Consider the following 14394-nt stretch of genomic DNA (forward strand, 5'->3'; position numbering starts at 1 on the left):
TTCTGCGTTACAAATAATTAATGCTAATTGCGACGATAAAACTTCTTAAAACTCTTAAAACCTTATCGGCCGTTTTTAATTTAAGTACGGTGAATCATCGCGGTGATAAATAAACGTAAGTCGCATCGCATAAAATTGCAACAAGTTTCAACCAGTAACTGTTTATCATCTTATCTGTTTACCAAAGAGAGTCGGCTAATAAATTATGAAATGAATGCGTGGCGTTCGCCCAACGAGGAATGGGATGTTCGTAGAGTCGTAAATCAGATCATCTGAAACGCAGTGTCGGGACACAATGGGACGTGTTTATGTTTCAATTAAACCTTGTTCGGCGCAACGGATAATTGATAAGGAATGCTCGATCTTAACAGGGTTCAAAAACCTCTTTGTTCGATGTTATTATTTATAATTAATTTTTATTTTAACGTTAATAAAATAACTTATTTACAAAACTGTTTTTCTGTGTGTATGTAGTTTGAGATCCAATTAATCTTTAGTTGTCTGTAAAGTAATTGTTAGAATTTTACTGCAAGTACTATAAATTAACTGTTATCAGTTCTTCTAAATTGTAAATGTTCAAATATCATTTAGCAAAATAAATATTTTCTATTATTTTGTCAATATGATTTTGATCCCCTATAATTTCTTAAAAAGTTAATAAAAATTAAGTTATCATATATATATCTGACATTCATCCCCTTTATGTCACTGACAGTTTATATTTATTGTTTGTTTTTTAATAAATTCTTAAAATTGCATAGAAAATAATTTTAATTCGCCTTTATTAATTGTTTTAAATTATAAGAAATTCAGAAACCATTTAATTTTTTTCTTGTAAACATTTTAATTTTTTTTTATAGCATTTTCAGAGATTAATAAAAATATAAATTGGCAATATATACTTGACTCCAATTTTGTTTTTAGTTTTTACTATTTTTTTATTTTTATATTTATGGTTGCTTTTTAATGATTTTTTTTTAATTAAATAAGATAAGATAATTTAAATTGACCTCTATTAATTATCCTAAATTAAACCATTTTATTTTTTTGTTTGAATATTTTGATCAAACTTTTTACAATATAATAGAAAATAATTTAAATTAACTGTTATCAATTATACTGTTATAAATGTGAATTAGATTCATGGCATTAATTTGAATAATTAATTAAATTTTTCATTACATTTTACATTTCCCTGTAAATATTTTTTTAAAAATGTTTTATTCATTATTATTTTCAAAAGTTAATAAAAATATATATTGACAAATATATATTTGGCATTCATCCCTTGTATAAAAGAAACCATTTAATTTTTTCCTTGTAAACGTTTTTGTATCATTTTCATGCATCCCTTCTATGTTTTTCTGACAGTTTTAACTGTTTTGTTAAATTTATTCATTTTGAATAAATTTTTAATTAAATTAAATTTTTTCTCTGTGAACATTTTCTTAAATGTTTTGTTCATTTTATTTTCAATAAATAAAAATATAAATTGTCAAATATATTTTTGTCATTAATCCCTTGTTTCTGATAATTTAACTATTAACTTGTTTTTCTTAATTTTCTCCCAGTAAATATTTTTTTAATATGTTTTTTTTTTATTATTTTCAAAAATTAATAAAAATATAAATTGATAAATACATTTTTGACATTCCCTTTATGTTACTGACATTTTTACAATTTTATAGAAAATAGTTTTAATTAACCTTTATTAATTGTTTTAAATTATAAAAGAAATTGAGAAACCATTTAGTTTTTTCCCTATAAACATTTCAAAAATTTTTTAGCATTTTCAGAGAATAATAAAAATATAAATCGGCAATATATATTTAACTCTAATTTTGTTTATGTTTATAACAGTTTTTACTATTTTTTTTTAATTTTATATTTATGGTAGCTTTTTAATGATTATTTTAATTAATTAAGATAAGATAATTTAAATTAGCCGCTATTAATTATTCTAAATTAAACCAATTTATTTTTTATTTTAAATATTTTCGTCAAACATTTTACAATTTGATAGAAAATAATTTAAATTAACTGTTATTAATTATACTATGTTATAAATGTGAATTAGATTCATGACATTAATTTGAATGATTAATTAAATTTTTGATTACATTTTTTACCTACAAATATTTTTTAAATATGTTTTATTCATTATTATTTTTTAAAATTAATAAAAATATAAAAGTATAAAAGAAATTCAGAAACCATTTAATTTTTCCCTGTAAGCTTTTTGTATATATTTCTGACAGTTATAACTATTTTTTTAAATTTATTCATTTTTTATTTTAGAAAATAATATAAATTAACCATTTATTAATTATCCTAAATTATAAAAGAACTTCAGAAATCATTAAATGTTTTCTGTAAACATTTTTTTTAATGTTTTGTTCATTATTATTTTCAAAGATTAATAAAAATATAATTTGACTAATATATTTTTGTCATTAATCCCTTGTGTCAACTATTTTTTTAACTTACATGTATTTTAATGGTTTTTTAAAATATTATAGAAAATTATATTAGTTGTTATTAATTGTTTTAAATTAAAAATATAAATATTTTTTTAATATATTTTTTTCCTTATTATTTTCAAATGTTAATAAAAATATAAATCGACAAATGTATATTTAACATTCATCCCTTGTATATTCCTGACAGTTTTAATTATTTTTTTTTATTTCCATATACTTTGGTTGCTTTTTATCGATTTTTTAAAATATTATAGAAAATAATAAGCTAAGCGTTATAAAAGAAATTCAGAAACTATTAAATTTCCCCTATAAACATTTTTAGAATTTTCAGATATTAATTAAAATATAAATTGACAATATATATTGACTCCAATTCTTTTTAGGTTTCTAACAGTTTTTAAAATTTTTTATATATTTATGGTTGCTTTTTATGTTTTTTTTTATAAATTAACCGGTATTATTCTAAACTTTATTTTTTTATTAAAATGTATTTTTATTTTTGATCGAACTTTTTACAATTTAATAGGAAATAATTTAAATTATCTGTTATGTTATACTGAATTATATAAGTGATTTAGAGTAATGACATTAATTTCAATTATTAATTAAATGTTTTATAATTTTATCATGTCTAATAAATATTTTTTACAATTCTACCATAAATTCTTTACAGCTGGCATTAAATTATTAAAAAAAATCATTTTTAATCAGTTTTATATACATTTTTCTATTTTATTTATTTTAGTGCCTTAACTTTTATATTTTTGATAGGTTTTTTTATCACGTTATAACAATATATTTTTTGAATGTCTTTTCTCAAAACAATTTCTACCAGCTTTTATAGATTATCGTAATTACAGAGGCGATTGGAAAACTATTTAAGCTTATCGCAGTGAACATTCTTTAGAGCGTTAAGTGCGAAATTGTGGTATATCGCTAACATAAAATTGTAACTGAGTAAAAAAAAAATGAGATGTTTGCGACGGTTGTGTGGGACCTTGGGGCGCGACGACTATGCAGACGGGACCGGCGCCACGCGTCCATTATGTGCAATTAAGTGCAGGACACAATTGGGTGGCTTGTTGCCGGCACGCAGCACGACAGTCGGCGGCAACAGGTGCGGAAATCGCACACGAAAATGCCTCTCGCTAAAACAATATGGGTTCGAACAATTCTTGTGACTTTTCGCAAATCATCACGGACCAATTACCCGTTACTGGTCAAGAACGACCATCGAAAATTCGATTGCACCTCCGGGCCACTCTTGGCCAACTCGTTAGGTTTTGGTGGCGACCGATAAGAAACGGATACCTAAAATAAATGTTTACCGTTGTCGGGTCGTTCTGAAAATTAGATTACGGCCTAATTGAACGTCGTAAAGTGACGTAGATAAGGATGTCGCCAGACCAATATAAGTTGTGTCCTTCTACCTGGGAGTTTGAGTCATTCCTTTCAGTTTTATTACCTGGTTCCGTGGAACTTTCGCCAAAACTATGTTTCGTTGATGTTCTCCAGTGTTTTACGATTCGAGTGCGTTGTAATTCGTTTTTAATTTTGGCAATATTACGTTTTTATTGGACTATAAAATGGGAATTTTATTACAACAGGTTCTTTTGTATGGTAGAAATTTAATTTATTTAAGTGTTTAGATTTTGATTTTGTTTTCATAAATAAATAATTAAAATTTTATTAAAGAAATACAATTATTTTTTATTTTATATTTAAAATTCGTGACACATAATTAAAAATTTTAAAGAGATTTATTGATTAATAGTAAACTTAAGAAATTAATTGATTATTGCAACGAAAATGGATCTTCCAGAGAAGTCCTGATGATACCTCGTTGTATGAATTTAAAAAATAAGAATCGCATGATATACGTATTTTTTATCAATAAATAAAATTTGTTTGAATTTTTCGTTTGGGAACTTTATTCAAATATATAATTTTTTTTTCGACAACGAAGAACTTCGTATGTCATAAATATCTGATATATTTAAATTTTATTTTTATATTTTATTTAATTAATAAATAATATGTTTTTATGTTGATTATTTGATTTATACATAACTTTAGCACTTCTACTTTTTAAAAAACATATTTAAATTAGTATATGTCCTAAATACTTGATATTTTTAAATTTTATTTTCAATTTTTTATTTTGATTTTTATTAATAACTAAAATGTGTTTGTATTGATTGTTCAGGTAATTTATTAAAATACATAACTGTAACACTTCTACTTATTAGAAAAGTAATGTTTTTTTTTCAATATATATATATATATATATATATATATATATATATAATTTATCAATTATTTTCAATATTTTTCTGATTTTTACTAATAAATAAAATGTTTTTGTATTGATTGTTTAGGTGATGTATTAAAATACATAATTTTAATACTTTTACTTATAAAACTAATGTTTTTTTTTCAAAAAGAAGAAATTAATATATGTCATAAATATGTAATATTTTTAGATTATATTTTTGATGTTTTTCTTGTTTTTATCAATAAATAAAATGTTTTTGTGTTGATTGTTTGAGTTATTTATTCAAATACATAATTTTAACACTTCTACTTATTAGGAAACTGATGTTCTTTTTTTTCGAAAACTAAGAAATTCATATATGTTGAACATACCTGATATTTTTAAATTTTATTTTCAATGTTTTCTGATTTTTATTAATAAATAAAATGTTTTTGTATTGATTGTTTAGGTAATTTATTACAATACATAATTTTAACACTCTTACTTATTAGAAAATTAATATTTTTTTTTCAAAAACGAAGAAATTAGTATATATCATAAATATGATATTTTTACATTATATTTTCATTGTTTTTCTTATTTTCATCAATAAATAAAATCTTTTTGTGTTGATTGTTTGTGTTATTTATTCAAATACATAATTTTAACACTTCTATTTATTAGAAAACTAATGTTTTTTTTCAAAAACTAAGAAATTCATATATGTCGAAAATACTTGATATTTTTAAATTTTATTTTCAATGTTTTTCTGATTTTTATTAATAAATAAAATGTTTTTGTATTGATTGTTTAAGTAATTTATTACAATACATAATTTTAACACTTCTACTTATTAGAAAATTAATGTTTTTTTTTTCAAAAATGAAGAAATTAGTATATATCATATTTATGATATATACTAATCATATATTTATATGATATTTTTATATTATATTTTCATTGTTTTTCTTATTTTCACCAATAAATAAAATCTTTTTGTGTTGATTGTTTGAATTATTTATTCAAATACATAATTTTAACACTTCTATTTATTGGAAAACTTTTTTTCGAAGAAATTTTTCTGAGAAATTCATATATGTCGTAAATACCTGATATTTTTTAAAATTTATTTTCAATGTTTTTTCTAATTTTTATTTTTCTGATTATTATTATTTATTAATACATCTACATATTAGAAAACTAATGTTTTTTTCAAAAACGAAGAAATTAGTATATCTCATAAATATCTGATATTTTTAAATTATATCAATAAATAAAATGTTTTTGCGTTGATTATTTATATTATCTATTCAAATACATTATCTTAACACATATATTTATTAAGAAACTAATGTTCTTTTTTCAAAAACGAAAAAATTCACATTTGTCTTAAATATCTGATATTTTTAAATTTTATTTTGAAAGTTTTTTTCTGATTTTTATTAATAAATAAAATGTTTTTATATTGGTTGTTTAGATAATTTATTAAAATACATAATTTTAACACTTCTACTTATTAGAAAATTATTGTTTTTTTTTTCAAAAACGAAGAAATTCATATCTAATATATATTTAAATTTTATTTTCAATTTTTTTCTGATTTTTATTAATAAATAAATTGTTTTTCTTATGTTTAACACTTATTACAAAGCTGTTTTTTTTAAACGAAGAAATTTGTATATATCGTAAATATCTGATATTTTTAAATTTTATTTTCATCTTATCAATAAATAAAATGTTTTTGTGTTGATTGTGTTATTTATTCAAATACATAATTTTAACATTTCTACTTATTAGAAAACGGATGTTTTTTTCGAAATCGAAGAAATTCGTATGTCATAAATATATTTTATTTTTTGTTTTTCTTATTTTTATCAATAAAAAACGTATTTTTGTGTTGGTTGGTTGGGTTAATTATTCAAATATATAATTTTAAGACTTCTACTTATTAGAAAACTGATTTTTATCAACAAATAAAAAGTATTTATATTAATAGTTTGTGTTACATATTCAGATACATAATATTAACGTATCTATTTATTAAAATATTAAAACTTTCTTCTAAACTAATAAATCCAATATATGTAACATATATCCACATATCTGTTGGAGTTCCCTTCAATTAATAGACACGATATTACGGTTGTCATTTGACGTCCATACGGTTGGTTGCATTCACTGGTAGCGACACAACAAATACACATTCGTCGAGATCTCTTTACGTTAACGCCGGACAAATCATCCCGGTATATCAGATGCGATCTGTCGCCGATTAACCGCATTAAATAAATCCACCGACCCACCTGTTGCGGTCGAAAATCGGGCAGGCGTGCGCGTCCATTCGCCGCACACACGGGACGGGGCCCGTAAATTAATAAATAACCCGTGGCCGAGGCAAAACGAAAAAGGAACGACGGAACGAAAGGGACACACAAACACACACGCGAGGTCCGACTGTGGGGGCATTCCGCAACGGGAGGCCGCGGACGGATTGAATACAAAAAAAAAAAAAAAAATAAACAGAAAACAAAACCGAATAAAGAAGCGGCTTTGCAGAGCCGAACAATGGGAAATTCCTTTTGTCGACATGTCGACGGTAGGATGTTTCGAATGTCCGGGCTCTCCACGCTCGATGGTTTATTTACTCGACGAAATTAAATGGGGTTCATTGTGTCCGGCCGCGATGCCACTCGACTCTCGTTGGGATTTCGTTTTTTAATCTCCTCGCTGGCTTGTTGTGATGACTTTATGATGTGTTCTCGACATGTTAAGGGGGTATTCTAGTGTAGAGACGTGAATTTTAGGTGTCGTAAAAAAAAGGCAATCAATATTTTTATTATCCATTTTTTTTATAAGTTATTTATTAATGTTATAAGAGTACAGAAAAAAATTTAAAAAAAAAGTTAAGAATTTTAAAAATTAGCAGCTGACTGATTTTAAATATTGGCACAAGACCACATTCACGATTCCAACCCTTCTAACAATATGAAATGAAAAAAAAAAGATTATTAATTTAGAATGATGTCGCAATTGCTGAACTTAAAGTTACGTTGTTAAGTTAAAAACTTTCTTTTGACAAAATGGCGAAAAAAAACGATTTTTTTTACTTTTTTTCTTTTTCTCGAATTTTTTAAAAATAGTAAAAATTGAAATATGGGGATGAGAATAGTTCATACCCGAGAGAGGTCTATAAAGAAGATTCTCTGAAAATTTCAAGTGAATCGGTTCAGTAGAACTCGAGAAATCTTGGATATCATATTGAAAAAGAAAGTTTTGAGAAAAACGCATTTAAAGTTTCGCGTAAAGTTTTTCGTTAGTTGTTGTTATTACAAATGATGTTAAAAAATATTGTTTCTCTAAAAAAATTACAATTAACATTGTTTGATGTTTATAAAAAATAAAAATTTGAACTTAATATGGGGTATTTCTACCTCTACTACGAATTACAGCCTCACATCTTCTGTTCATACTCAAAATCTGGGTTCGAATTTCATTTTGGTACAAAATCTCCTAAAATTAAAGTACAAAACACTTCACATCCTCTAAGTATTCGGATAGTTAGTATGGTTCCTTAAAAATCTCCCAAGAATGTCCCAGATATATTTTATTAGGTTAAATTTCTAGATTCTTGTTTTATTGTTGCATACTAATTAATAAAAGTTTCTCTAAAAAAATACAATTAACAATGTTTGATGTTTATAAAAAATAAAAATTTGAACTTAATATGGGGTATTTATTTCTACCTCTGCTACGAATTACAGCTTCACATCTTCTGTTCATACTCAAAATCTGGGTTCGAATTTCATTTTGGTACAAAATCTTCTAAAATTAAACTACAAGACACTTCACATCCTCTAAGTATTCGGATAGTTAGTATGGTTCCTTAAAAATCTCCCAAGAATGTCCCAGATATGTTTTATTAGGTTAAATTTCTAGATTCTTGTTTTATTATTGCATACTAATTAATAAAAGTTTCTCTAAAAAAATACATTTAACAATGTTTGATGTTTATAAAAAATAAAAATTTGAACTTAATATGGGGTATTTCTACCTCTACTACGAATTACAGCCTCACATCTTCTGTTCATACTCAAAATCTGGGTTCGAATTTCATTTTGGTACAAAATCTCCTAAAATTAAACTACAAGACACTTCACATCCTCTAAGTATTCGGATAGTTAGTATGGTTCCTTAAAAATCTCCCAAGAATGTCCCAGATATGTTTTATTAGGTTAAATTTCTAGATTCTTGTTTTATTGTTGCATATTAATTAATAAAAGTTTATCTAAAAAAATACAATTAACAATGTTTGATGTTTATAAAAAATAAAAATTTGAACTTAATATGGAGTATTTCTACTTCTACTACGAATTACAGCCTCACATCTTCTGTTCATACTCAAAATCTGGGTTCGAATTTCATTTTGGTACAAAATCTCCTAAAATTAAACTACAAGACACTTCACATCCTCTAAGTATTCGGATAGTTAGTATGGTTCCTTAAAAATCTCCCAAGAATGTCCCAGATATGTTTTATTAGGTTAAATTTCTAGATTCTTGTTTTATTGTTGCATATTAATTAATAAAAGTTTATCTAAAAAAATACAATTAACAATGTTTGATGTTTATAAAAAATAAAAATTTGAACTTAATATGGAGTATTTCTACTTCTACTACGAATTACAGCCTCACATCTTCTGTTCAGACTCAAAATTTGGGTTCGAATTTCATTTTGGTACAAAATCTCCTAAAATTAAAATACAAGACACTCTACATCCTCTAAGTATTCGGATAGTTAGTATGGTTCCTTAAAAATCTCCCAAGAATGTCCCAGATATGTTTTATTAGGTTAAATTTCTAGATTCTTGTTTTATTGTTGCATATTAATTAATAAAAGTTTCTCTAAAAAAATTACAATTGACAATGTTTGATGTTTATAAAAAATAAAAATTTGAACTTAATATGGAGTATTTCTACTTCTACTACGAATTACAGCCTCACATCTTCTGTTCATACTCAAAATTTGGGTTCTAATTTCATTTTGGTACAAAATCTCCTAAAATGGTTCCTTAAAAATCTTCCAAGAATATCCCAGATATATTTTATTAGGTTAAATTTCTAGATTATTGTTTTAATGTTGCATATTAATTAATAAAAGTTTCTCTAAAAAAATTACAATTAACAATGTTTGATGTTTATAAAAAATAAAAAAAGTTTTTCGCTGTCAAAGTCATGAAATGATATGCTATACTTACATTTATTCAATCTGCTCCGGAATGAATATGTTTTGGCCGGAAAGTCCAAATCAACGAGTTTAGACACTCATTATTATTTTGAGTTTCTGAACCTAAACATAGAGTTAATAATTCCTCTGATGATAAACTCTCATAAATTGGTTTAAATAAATAAATAAAAAAATACCCGGCCGAACCCATTTGGATGCTGGGCCAGTAAAACGCCTATATCTCCGAAAATTATTTAAATTTTCAAAAATCCTCTTGTACACATATTCTTGAATAGTTAAGCTTTGAAAATGTGAAAAAAAATCGAATTTCTACACTAGAATACCCCCTTAACGTAATAAATTCACCGAAACTATTTTTTGTTGTATTTAAAATGATAACCACTGATGCTGAGAAGTTTTTTTCGCATCCTGCACGCTATCAGAAAGCGCCACTTTAAGTAACATTAAAAGAGTGAAGCACGGTGACGTTTAATGGAGCCTCTTAATCAGAGCGGAGACTTTAGTGTTGGTGTTCGTGCCAAAACTGGCGCATAAACTTGATTCAAATGGTTCTGTTGCGGACATTGTTGCGCACATTTCTATTATTTCACTTTGATTTGCTCGGGTTTGGCGTCGAGATTGTCGGACTATTTGTTTTCTATGTCTTCGGATCGTGGGCATGTTTATGGGTTGAGAGAATTGTTTCTTGGTCTGGTTCTGACTGGGTTTGGTAATTGCGGTTGATCCATTGTAATTTGCGAAGGTCGTTAAACGTTGAGATTAGCAGTATGGTGTGTTTGTGTGTTTGATAGCATTTGAGATTCTTGTTAAGTAAATGTTCGTAGTAAAGTTGAAGACTAAGCGGATTTGTTTGGGATGTGTATAAACAGTTTTTCGTTTGGATTCTGGAAACTATACTTATTCACGGACATTTACACAAGCTATTTGACTTTTTGACGTGTTTGTAAAGATTTTTAAAGGTGGCGTTTATAATTGTGAATCTATTTATTGTGCATTTTACACATATTTGTAAACTGATAACAACTGATAACAATTATGTTTGTGTGCACTTGAGTAAATTTTTATAAATTGTCATATTTACTACTCATCAACCAAATATTATATAATTCTTAATTATAAATATAGCAATCCAAAAGGAGCATTCAACAAAATTGTCATAAATTGTTTTTTTTTTCTAGTCATCAATAAAATATATAATTTTCCATAGTAAATATAATAATTTAACAGAACCTATTGCAAAAATTAATTTAAATTTATTTATTTATACAGTAGGAAAAGAGTTGGACCCGTCTGAATTCAGAGAGAGACATCATGCAAGACAGAGACAGTAGAAGTCTGTCCCATAGCGGGAGACTGTCTCGATTGTACATGATGTCTTTTTCAGAATTCAGATGGATTAAACTCTTTTCGTACTGTATATGAATGTTTATAATAATTTTTGAAAGTATGGTGTTATGATATTTGAATTAAAAGGTATTTTAATCGTCTATTTAATGTTATTTTGATGACTAATATCGGATAATTAGTTACTTAGTTAACAGCGATTAATAGATAGATAAATAAATACATAATAGGAAAAATACATTAGTTTGTTACAAGGGCGTTAAATTAGAAAAATATTTTCTAATATTCATTATACAGTGTGGTTCTTTTCTTATAAAATTTGTAATTTAGACAAACCTTTTTTAATGAAAACATGTCAAAATGTCATGTTTTTTTGGCTCAAATCCAAAACCTACAAGATAATTTTTTAGTTATGAAAATTAATGCAAATTCTATACTACGAGAATGAGTCAAAATTATAAAAGTTTTAATATTAAAGTTAATAACACAGATTTAGTCATTAAAAATACCTTTAAAAACTAAGGTTTCCATATTTATGTCCAGTTCAATTCAGAAAAATGTGTGTAACATTTTATGAAATAAAAATTTTGTGGTATTTTTAATACTGTATAAAACAAAAATAAAATGAGTCAAAACTATGAAAAAGAGATATTATACAAAGTATTTATATTAAATTTAATAACACAGATTTAATCAATAAAAATACCTTTCAAAATTAAGGTCACCATATTTATGCCCAGCTCAGTTCAGAAATGAAATAAGAATATTGTTTAGTTTTTTTTTAATACTATATAAAACAACAATAGTAAATTAATATTATTTTAACATTTGACATTAAATAAAAGAGTTATGACTTAAATTTTTAATATTTTTAAAAGTTTCTATAATAATGACTACTACTGTATATATGATATTTACTATTTCCGGTTTTGACCTGAGTTAGATTACCTTAGTGGAAAGTATAAAGTTTCAAGAGCTTAAATCTCATTTTTTAAGGGACTACATTCATTGGCATTTAGTTGACAGTTGACATCTCAATGAATTTTGTGAACATGGAATCGTTACGTGATTCAATACGTTTTTTTGAAGAGTCTCAGTCCAACCGATATTAAAAATGAGTTAGAGACTACTCTGACCCTCTCCTTTCTTTTCTCAACAGTAATGGATGGCAGAGTTCAAACGAGGCTAGCCTGGAAGGCCATATTAGGTGATCACGACCAAAATATTTAAAAAATCCACAAAATGGTCTTGGTCGGCAAAAAGTGCGTGATCTTGAAGAAGTGGTAGGCATTTAAAAAACAATTTTTTAGTTCATTAGAGAGCTGAACAACTTCGGCATGTAATGATAAGGTGTTGGATGGGTAAAAAATGGTGGTGTTTAAGTATTCGTTGAGTCTCAATGAAGCAGAGAAAATATCAGATATATGTGTCACTCTTTGAGTCATCTAATAAAAGTAGAAACCCTAGTTTAGGGAACTGAAGACTTCTGCCGAACGTTCTCGTGTCTGGTGCTTCTAGAATTGTCGTAGACTGGCCACGTGAAAAATTATATCCAGTAAAACAATATCGCGTCTAGCTGTGAATAAGCGGTCCTCGTCCCTTCCTGGTATGAATATGCATTCGCATCGACATTCCTCGACGATTCTTTATGAAGGCATCGTTTTTCACTTCCCGGTAGGACGGTGGCGTGACCGCGGGCTCGTCGCAATAAGCGATGGAATTTTGAGCAATTTGCGAGTGCACCGGGTAACGTTACACGCGGTAATCAGATCTCACGGCCGTATCGGAATCCACTAATGCCTAGGCGACACCGTGAGAATTTCGTCTAGTTTCACTCGCGTTACGAATTTCTGGCGACCGATGATTGATGATCGTTGCTGCATCTGTGGACCGGCGAAAGCTTTGGGATTTTTATTCAAATTTTTACCGTTCCACCGTTAATTGTTTCGGTTCCCATCGCTTACCGTTCGGTGAAAGTGCGTGATTCACTCGGATTTTAAAATATTTCGTATGTTTATTAACGTCGCTTCCGATTCCGTAATTGACGGCCATAAACAATAAAACTGGTCCCAACGAGCGTTGCGCCATCGAGACAATAAATGTATGAGTGCATGCATAAACACGAGGACACGTTCGCCGACGAAATTATTCACAAGACGGTGTGGCAACGATTCACGTTGGGTGCATCGAAATCGCCGTCGTGTAAAATGATAGATCGAAGGGACGAAAATAAAATGAACCGGCGATTTGTTTATGCGCCTCGTTTCTCGTATGTACGTACCGATACGTAACATAACATACATACATGATTTCGAATGCCTCCCGGTTACTCATAGGCTAAGGTCGTCAACAGTATTAATGTGGACGTGTCGGTTTTTCAACGATTTGCATTCCCATTTTTTCCTTCGCGGGCCTTGATTTATATGGGAAAACGGTCGCTACACAATCCCAACCATTCAAAATATGTGTGGCGCCCATTTGTTAAGGTGTTAAAAGCATAATTTTCTTAAATATGTTTTAATTATTTTGTTATTGTTTACCGCACTGTATTAATCATTGTTAGAAAATATCTTTGCCTCTTCCCACGTTGTAATTTTAGATTCAAAAAACTTATTTTCAAATATTTACTGTTTCACAATATACACTGTTCTAAGAAATTTACGTACCATACCAATAATAATTGATTATTATTAATATTTTCTGAAAACGGCATAAATTAACGTTTATACTCTTTGCATATTTATAGATTTTTATTTATAGTTGTTACAAATGATCTTAAAAAATATTGTTTCTCTAAAAAAATTATAAATTAACAATATTTGATGTGTATAAAAAATAAAAATTTGAACTTAATATGGGGTATTTCACCTCTACTACGAATGACAGCCTCACATCTTCTGTTCATACTCAAAATCTGGGTTCGAATTTCATTTTAGTACAAATTCTCCTAAATTTGAAGTAGAAGACACTCCACATCCCCCAAGTTACTCGGATAGTTAGGATGGTTCCTTAAAAATCTCCCAAGAATGTCCCACATATGTTTTATTGGATTAAACTTTGGACTGAGGGGGA

At 26.9% G+C, this 14394-nt stretch overlaps 1 protein-coding gene and 1 long non-coding RNA gene across 3 annotated transcripts in view; one reads left to right on the forward strand and one right to left on the reverse strand.

The window, feature by feature from the left end:
• LOC109602362 (uncharacterized) overlaps positions 1 to 14394 on the forward strand; it is a 35741-nt gene that overhangs the window by 6272 nt on the left and 15075 nt on the right. The gene's annotated exons all lie outside the window — the stretch shown is intronic.
• On the reverse strand, positions 8759 to 9756 carry LOC126265766 (uncharacterized). 2 transcript variants are annotated; one of them, XR_007548240.1, is made up of 3 exons: positions 9691 to 9756; positions 9074 to 9327; positions 8759 to 9019 (listed from the first exon to the last, which is right to left on the reverse strand). It is a non-coding gene; the product is annotated as an uncharacterized LOC126265766 (long non-coding RNA). The 2 variants fall into 2 exon arrangements; XR_007548241.1 differs by lacking the exon at positions 9691 to 9756 and adding an exon at positions 9382 to 9418.

This window comes from Aethina tumida, chromosome 5 (assembly GCF_024364675.1).
Source record: "Aethina tumida isolate Nest 87 chromosome 5, icAetTumi1.1, whole genome shotgun sequence".
Taxonomy (NCBI): domain Eukaryota; kingdom Metazoa; phylum Arthropoda; class Insecta; order Coleoptera; family Nitidulidae; genus Aethina; species Aethina tumida.